This window comes from Varanus komodoensis, unplaced genomic scaffold (genome assembly GCF_004798865.1).
Source record: "Varanus komodoensis strain SLA01 unplaced genomic scaffold, ASM479886v1 scaffold1, whole genome shotgun sequence".
NCBI classification, from domain to species: domain Eukaryota; kingdom Metazoa; phylum Chordata; class Lepidosauria; order Squamata; family Varanidae; genus Varanus; species Varanus komodoensis.
The window spans coordinates 89830395-89839261 of record NW_025335268.1 but is presented as its reverse complement, the minus strand read 5'-3'; positions in this window follow the sequence as shown (position 1 = coordinate 89839261).

Genomic DNA, 8867 nt, shown 5'->3' with positions numbered 1-8867 from the left:
GAATGGGAAGAAAGAAGAGCAGCTTACATTTCATCATCCTCAAACCCAAATTTTATATATCTTGGTATTGCTGTGGCATGTGGGCTCAGTGTTTTAAAAGAAGGTTGGGCAGAAAGTAGATCTCCAGATGTTTTGGACTTCAGTGCCTGACATTCCTGACCATCAGCCTTGATGGCGGTGGCTTGCAGGAGCTGAAATGCAATACATCTGGAAATCTACCTTCTGCCCAATCCTGCTTTAAAGAAATATTGGTGTAGGAAGGAGAGAGGGAGAAGTTTAATGCAGGAGATCTTAAAAAAGGAGGCGAACAAGTGCAAGTGAGACATACAGTCTAGCAAGTTGCATTGGATCCTCCTTCCCTAAAATGGATGCTTTCCACCAAGTAGTGCAGTTGGTGCCAGCTGGAATGGAGCAATGGAAAATTTTAAAAAGTCAACATATTAAATGGAAGCAGCTGGGTGAGCAGGTCATGTAGAGGACAAGATATCTGGACACTGATGGATCCAACTTTCCTGATTTTCAGAACAATCCATTCTCCTGGGAGTAAAACACAATCCTGGAAGCAAACAGCAGCATGTGGAGTCTGACTGGGAACTTGCCGGCACTTTCACCCTGAAAGGCCTGGCTGTATGTTCCTGGATTTCTGCACTGTCTCCTGTCAGCAAAGTGCTGAGACAACAAACTTAACCTCTCTGTCCGTGGTGCACCTATCAGCCGTGGTTATTAAATCCCACAAAAGGTAGAAGAAGGGAAGTGAATGGGTCCAAAAGGGGGGAGGAAGAAGAAGCACTTTCCCCATTTGGATTACCTCCGGCAGAACAGGACCTGCCAGTGAAAGGCAGAAAGTGTAATTGCTGGCCTGAAAGAGAAAGACAAAGTATAAAAGGAAAGAAAAAGAAGAGGAGAAAATTGATAATGAAAATTTATCCTCTGAGCTAACGGTTAATTAATTCTGAAAATATCTGTCAGGCTAATAGAAGAGGGGGGAGGAAGGCACGTGCCACATAACACAATTAGTAAAATAATAATAACAAAAAAGGGGGAAAAAAGGAAAGCAAAAAAAAAAAAAAAAGATTTTTGTAAGGTGTTGCTATCTTTTTACAGAGCAGGCCCTTGGCTTCCCAATGTCATTCTCTACACAATTTTTCCCCTCCCTTCGTCTCTTTTCAGAAATTGTTCTCATGAATGATTTATATATGTCTAGTTATCTGGAGTGATTTCTATGGACCCGGGCGCGCTGCTGCATAATTGTTAATTTTAATGCCATAATAGCTTCAGATGGAGGAAGAGATTAGGCGTTTATTGCACAATTAAATGAAACATACTTGAGAATCACAAAAGGTTCCGTAATTATTTCAGACCATTAATAAAATGGGCATTAAATTATATGGGACACAAAAGGGAAAGGAAATAGATTTTCATTACAGCAATAGAAGCCGAGAGTAGTAATAGATCCTTGTTGAATTCCTTTCTCTCTCTCTCTCTCTGAAATTAATTGTTGCCCAGCTTATTTCAAAGCAAAATAAAAGAGAAATAAAGTGTGTTAAAGAAGCCCTGATGAAAGGGCTTTGTTTGATAAGGACAATAGCCACTGATAAACCATAAAATAAAAGACTGAGCTTTGATTTTGGCTTCTGTCCTGAAGGCTGGGAGCATTTTCACAAACAGAGGGTTTTTCCAGCAGAACAATGCTAATATTGGCCAGAAAAGGGGATGGGGTGCCCGAGGTGGGGCCCCTTTTCATCTAGGATACTCAGCACATTTGAACCCTGCTGCTCCCTGTTCCTCAATAGTTTCTTCCACTCCCTCCTCTCCTCTGTCCTCTCTCAGGCCCCTGTTCAAAACACAGGCCGTGCACAATGTCCAGCCTGAGCCCTTCTGGCTTCATTTCATCAGTGCCCGTCTGTTGCCACCTGGGTCCTCTCACTGTGAGTCACAGGACCCAGCTCAGGAGTTCCACTTCCACCTTCCTCTCGCTTGTGCAATGTCACCTGCAAGCTTTTCAAGCAGCTGCTGCATCAGTCCTGTGGAACTGGAGATGCCCGCCTTGCCAGTAGCACTGAAAATGTTTGAAGCTTGCTGTGGACGATGCCACACTTGAATACTTCATATTCAGATCCCGAGGGTCAAATCATGTGGGAGAACCATGACTGGATTTCCCACTGCCTTTTCTTTCTTGTCCTCAAAGCAGTCCTGAAAGAGGAAAGGCACTGGGGATGCAGTCCTAGGCAAGGGAAGGTATTGATTCTTTCTCTGCACCTTTTCCTCAGTGGACCTCTCCAACCTGAAGGCATTATAAATTGTGGAACGGGAAATGTGCTGGAGATGGGAGAGAATTACAGAATCATATAATAGTAGAGTTGGAAGGGGCCATGAAGACCATTGGGTCCCACCCTCTGCTGTTGCAGGACACCAAGTTACACCATCCCACTCAGATGGCTGTCCATTTTCCTTTTGAATGTCTCTAGTGTGGGATAGCCCGCCAGCTCTCTAGGCAGCTGGTTCCACTGTCGTATTGCTCTGACAGTGAGGAAGCTTTTCCTGGTATCTAGCCTGAATCTGGTTTGTCACAGCTTGACTTGATTATTCTGTGTCCTGTACTCTGGTATCAGCAAGAAGAGATCTTGACCTTCCTCTTTCTGACAGCCTTTGAGGTACTTATAGAGGGATATTATGTCCCCCCTCAGTCTTCTCTTCTCTTCTCTTCTCTTCTCTTCTCTTCTCTTCTCTTCTCATGACTGAACATGCCCAGTTCTCTCAGTATCTCCTCATAGGGCAGTGTTTCCAAACCCTGGATCATTTTTGTTGCCCTCCTCTGGACCCTTTCTAATTTTTCTGCATCCATTTGCTTAATGCAAACTTACCTAATTTTGCATCTTTGAACCAAAAGGCTAAACAAAAATGTGTTAATCTTTGAAATTCACACTTCTCTGAATTTTGCAGTAGAGTTCCCACTGGGAGAAAAATGTACAAAAATGCAGGTACCTGGAGAACATGCATGCAAAATGCATATATCAGTGACAACAGCATTCAAAATATATTGTGTTAAGGAAATTGCTCATAAAATCTGTATATTAGGCAAAATTGCATGTGATCACATATATGTTCAGAGAAACATGGAGAAACATGTGTAATGATGCTAAAAATGTTTTAAAAATCTTTTAAGTTCCAGACAAACCAAATGTATGACCAGAAAAATGAGAAAGTAGGAGAAGGAGGGCAGATGCCAAGAAAGGTGCCTTGTGATCAAATGGGACCCATGGGCACCACATTAAGTTCCCTCGAGTTAGAAAACTGAATTGAGTGGAGTTAAGGTTGGAATGACAGGAGGGTTCACTGCCAGTACTTTATTTGATGTCTTTGTCAGATTAGGCCAAGAGAAACCCTGGCGCATGGGCCTAAATGAGCCTTTGGAGGATTCTCATCTAGGCTGCAGAATCCCCTTAAATTACTCCCAGGACTTGAGGGATCACCACTGCATCTCACCTCAGATCAGAGATTACACCATGGATAATTTTGTACCCTTATATGATGTCTCCTTTATTCATCTTTTTCCTAAGCTAAACAAGCTAAAGGGTATTACAAGTTTTCTCATAGGGGATTTGCTCCAGGCTTTGATAATTTTAGTTGCTCTTTTCTGCATTTTTCAAGCTCCGCAATGTTTCTTTTCAGGTGCAGCCCTCAGGACAGTACACAGTATTCCAAGCATGGCTGCACCATAGATTCGTATATGGGCAGTGTAATATTTGCAGTTTTATTTTTAATTCCTTTCCTAATTATGCCTCACATGGAGTCTTTCCTTTTCACAGCAGTTGCACAGTGAACATTTTTATGGAGCTGTTGACCACCACCTCAAATCTCTTTCCTGGTCAGTTGCTGCTAGCTCAGATTCCTTCAGTTGATATCTGAAGTTGGAATTTTGGGCCCGGTGTGTGTTACTTTACACTTGCTTACTTTGAGCTGCATTTGCCATTTTCATGCCCATTCTCACAGGTTGGAAAGATCCTTTGGAGCTCCTTACAATCTCCTTTGTGAGAATCACTTTAAATAATTTGGTGTCATTATCAGACATGGTAACTTCAGTGCTCCCTCAAGCTCATTTATGAATAGGTTAAAAAGCCTAAGTCCCTATACAGATTCCTGTGGAATCCCACTGTTTGTTGTTCTTGTTTAGCGAAGTCATGTCCAACCCATCGCAATCCCATGGACAACATTCCTCCACACTGTCCCATTCTCCACCATTCCTCAGAGTCCACCTAAGGTCACACCAACTGCTTCAGTGACTCCATCTAGCCGCCTCATCTTCTGCCATCCCCTTCTTCTTTTGCCATCTATTGTTCCCAGCATTAGGCTCTTCTCCAGGGAGTCCTTCCTTCTCATTAGGTGGCCAGAGTATTTGAATTTCATCTGTTTCCCACTGTTTATCTTCCCCTGTTGGGAGAAATTACCATTTCCTGCTCTCTGCTTTCTGTTCTTTAACCAGGTAATGATGCATATTCCATGACTGCTAAGTGTACTCAAGAGGAAGGGACTTTGGTGAGGATTTGTATGGGCTCACCAGTGTTCTCATGCCACTCTCGTTTATTTCTCTTTCCCTATCCCAAATTTCTCGTGATTCAGAAGCAACACAAGAATATCATTCCTCTAATAAAATGGCAACTGGGCCATGAAAGTATAAGCCATAATGAATGTATCAGTTCTCAAGTACTGCAAATTCCTTGACTGTTTTTGCTGTAACAAAAACTTGGCTACTCCTCAGTAACTTGGCTACTCCTCGGAATTCTAACATAGCTACAGAATGGATGATTTTATTGGCAATAAGGCATGGATGATTTTATTGGCAATAAGTCTGGGACTACAGTTTGGTTGATTGTTTTTGCCTCTAGATAATGCATGCTTTGAAAAGTACTACCCCAATACATACCCTTGTTTAGTCACACTAAGCATATATTCTTGCTCTTTAAAAAGGTGTTCACTTCGTAATTGCGCCCATCTTTGTTGTTTTTGTTACGTGCTGCCAAGTTGTCTCTGCCTTATGGGAACTTTATGAATGAATGCCCTCCAAAGTATCCTGTCCTTTACAGCCCTGCTCAGCTCTTGTAAACTCAAGGCTGTGGCTTCTTTAATGGATTGGTCTTCCTCTACATCTACTTTCCCCAGCATTACTGTCTTCTCCTGGGAGCCTTGTCTTCTCACAGTGTCTCCACACTACAACACTTTCTGTTTTGCCATTTTTGCTTACAGAGAATTATGAATTAATTGATCTAGGACTACAGTTGCTCATTTTTCTGTTGATCCAGAGTATTTGCAAAGTTCTCCTCCAGCAGCATAATTCTAACTTACCAGTTTTCTTCTTGTCAGCTGTTTTCACTGTCCAGCATTCACACTCATATAATAATGATTGGGAATAAAATAGTGTGTCCCCAGTGAAATATCCTTACACTTGATCTTTTCTATTTCTTTCACTGCTGCCTTTCTAAGTCTTCTTCACAGTTCTTGGCTGCAGTGTCTCTTTGAATTGACGACCGAGCTGAGGTATGTGAAATCTTGCACAATTTTGATTTCTTCATTATTAACAGTGACATTCTGTAATTCTTCTGTGGATATGATTTTTGTTTTCATAAGGTTCAGCTGGAGCCCTGCTTATGTACTTTCTTCTTTCACTTTCATCAGGAGGCCTTTCAACTCATTGCTGCTTTCTGCCAGTAATACGGTATCATCTGCACATCTTAAATTATTGATGTATGTTCTGCTAATTTTCACTCCTTCTTCTTCTGATCCTAATCCAGCTTTCCTTGTGATATGTTTCAAAATCAGCCCCTTCTAACCTAGGAATCTCTTATGTTGTGGCACTATCTCTTGTTTCATTTTGTAATGTTTCATCATAGGGTTTTCATGGTTTGAAATATTCAGATGTGGTTTACCATTGCCTTCTTCTGCACAGTACTAACCAAAGTTAGCTTGAGCATCACTGCCAATGTGTGCCAGTGCACCTTCAGTCTCCTTAATGGGACTCTATACCAGTTTATTGGGGACCTGGATTATCTGACAAACCAGTAGCTCCCTGAATTTCTTCTAGATATTTTTAAACACCAGCTATTGGATTAGTTGCATTCCAGTGAGATTGTGATCTCACAGTGCAATCCTATGTATGCTTCTTTGGTACTGCGTTCAGTGGTGCCTACTGCCTTCAATGTGGGTATTCTTTTGCAGTGCACTCCCTTGGACTTGGTTGAGAAGCTGCAGACAGTGCAGAATGCAGCGGTCAGCATGCTCATTGGGACATAAGACCTCTGCCAAAAGAATGATACCAGCTACCTATTAGCTACTGGGCCATGTTCAAGGCTATGTTATTGTTGTGCAAAGGCCTAAACAACTTAGGACCACAGTATTTAGCAGACAAACATTTCTTAGCTATACTGAGTTGACAGTTAAGGTAATCAGAGGAGGCCTCACTGGTCATTGCAAAATTATTGGAATGTCACCGTGTAATATCTCACCAGTGGGCCTTCTTGATAGTGGCACCCATTCTATGGGAAAAAGCAAGCCAGCAAGCCAGCAAGCCTCATCTAGTTCAGGAGGCAGATCATTTGGCATCTTTTAAATGCCTCCTGAAAATGTGCTTGTTCACTCAGCTTCATGTACTGCTCTGTATTATCATTGTTGTTTTATTTTTAAAATGTAATTTAAATGTGATTTTAATATTTATTTGGATCCCACTTAGATTTTTTTCTTAATATTTAGTGGTATGTAAAAGTACAAATAAGTAAATGTGTACAAGACTGCAGCTTTAATAATAAACTAAACTTCACAGAGGGAGATTAGAAGTTACTTTATACTGAATAGACTTATTTGTCCATCCAACCCTGTGTTGTTTGTTTTGATACAAAGATGCTCTCCAAGGTCCTGGTCACAGTTATGTCTAGCTCTGCTACTTCTGAACTTTTGAATTCAACATGTAGAGAGCTGAACTTGAAATAATCTACATTCAATGCTATAACTTCCCTATTTCAAAATCAGGCTGCAGTTCCACAGTGTTGCTCTCTGAGGACCATCAGGTAAATGTCAGTCATGTGAATGCTTTCAGGAGCTACCAGGGCAATCATCTTCAATGATTTAGTTTGCCTGTTATTTGGGATTAGGCCCACTCCTCCTATAGTGCAACCTTCAGAGATTGTTGGGTTGGATTCTGATGCTGAATTAGAGAAGGGCTGGAAAACTGCACTGATTTATGAAGGTCGGAAGATGCAGAGATAAGCCAGGCAGTTGCTGAGAATCAGACAGTTTCACGTTCTGTGGGAAAAGAAGCCTAGTGAGCTAGCTAGGGAAGGGGTGGACTCAACTTCATTAGACTGATCATACTGCATCAGGTTAAGAGGGTGGACCAACTGAGAAACATCAGGCATTTGGCCCATATGCAGAAGGTGGTGTTGGCTCCTTTTGGTTTGAAAAGGAAGATAGGTATCCAGGTTGGAATAAATTTTGTATCATTAAGCCACATTTTCCTAATTGCCATCATTCCAACTTTGCTTGAGTCTTTTGTTATTGACTTCTGTAATACTCCTCTTCTGCATCAGAAAGATAGCCTTGCTTGGCAGCTTTAACATAATAACAACTTTTAGTTAGAAAGTCTTTGTCCCAGTCTGCTTGGAGGAAGGGGCAGTACAGTAGCCATAAAGTTCAGGGTGAAATTAGATGTTCCAAAAGACACAGAACTGCATCTGCTCTATGTCTTTCTCCTTTCTCTTCTACATAACCCTTAGTTTAAGACAGTAGGTGACCTACTTCACCCCTGATGATCACTGATGTGCAATAAGGATGGAGCAATGCACAACACAATGAGGTCAAGCTGAACAGGTGTTAAATTTGACATTGCAAGACAATAAAAGTGTTTGGGGGTGGGGTAGAGGAGAGATAAACAGAGGAGTGATAATTCCACACCTTTTGTAATGCCTAATTTCACTCTTTGTCCCAAAACTTTACTGCCTGTCCTTAATGTGTGGCTTGAAATTGATGCAACTTGCCTAATGGAGGATGGTACTTGGGAGAAGACAGCAACAATGTAGCATACTTTATAGTAATACGGTAAAGATGATTCAAGAGTTGCCAACAGTTCTGTGCAAACATGAAATAGTAATTTGTAAGAATTCTGCTCTACTCATTTGTTAAGAACTCACCCCAAATTGGAAATTTCTTCATAAAAACTTGAGATTTAAAAAAATGTCAGATAAAGGAAAAGTTTGATTTTTGTTGTCCAGGAAGCTTTGGCCTGAGTCACTGTGCATGAAAGCATCTTCGTTGTGCTGAACTAGGCTTATGAACCTTTGTCTTCTCTGATGGGTTCCTCATCCTTAACAATCCAATGGCAGGCAGGTACAATGTGACCCCATTGAATCTGAACAGTGAAGATTATTTCATTTGTTTATTTTACAAGGAAAAGAAAATAAACAACCAAAATCCACATTTTTTCCCAGGGCAGGGATCATTCGTTCCCCACAAATTAAATGTCTGTGGAAGACAAAGTGGCAGATGCATCCAACCTTAACATGAAATAGTTACGACATTGAATTCTTCATGCACACATATCTATATTCTGTTCTGGGTATAGTCCATGGAAAGAACCAGGAGATGACAATAGGTTTTCAAGTCAGGAAGGAGAACCACAGAAATATCCATAGAAACATAGGATCAGAGGCCACTGCCTTCTACTGAATCAGGTCATTGGTCCAGCTAGCCCAGCATTGTCAACACTAACTGGCAGTATCTCTCCAGCGTTTCAAGCACAATCCTTTCTTAACCATGCCTAGAGATGCTGAGGATTGAATCTTAGACCTTCTGCATGCAAAGCACATCCTCTTCCACTGAAC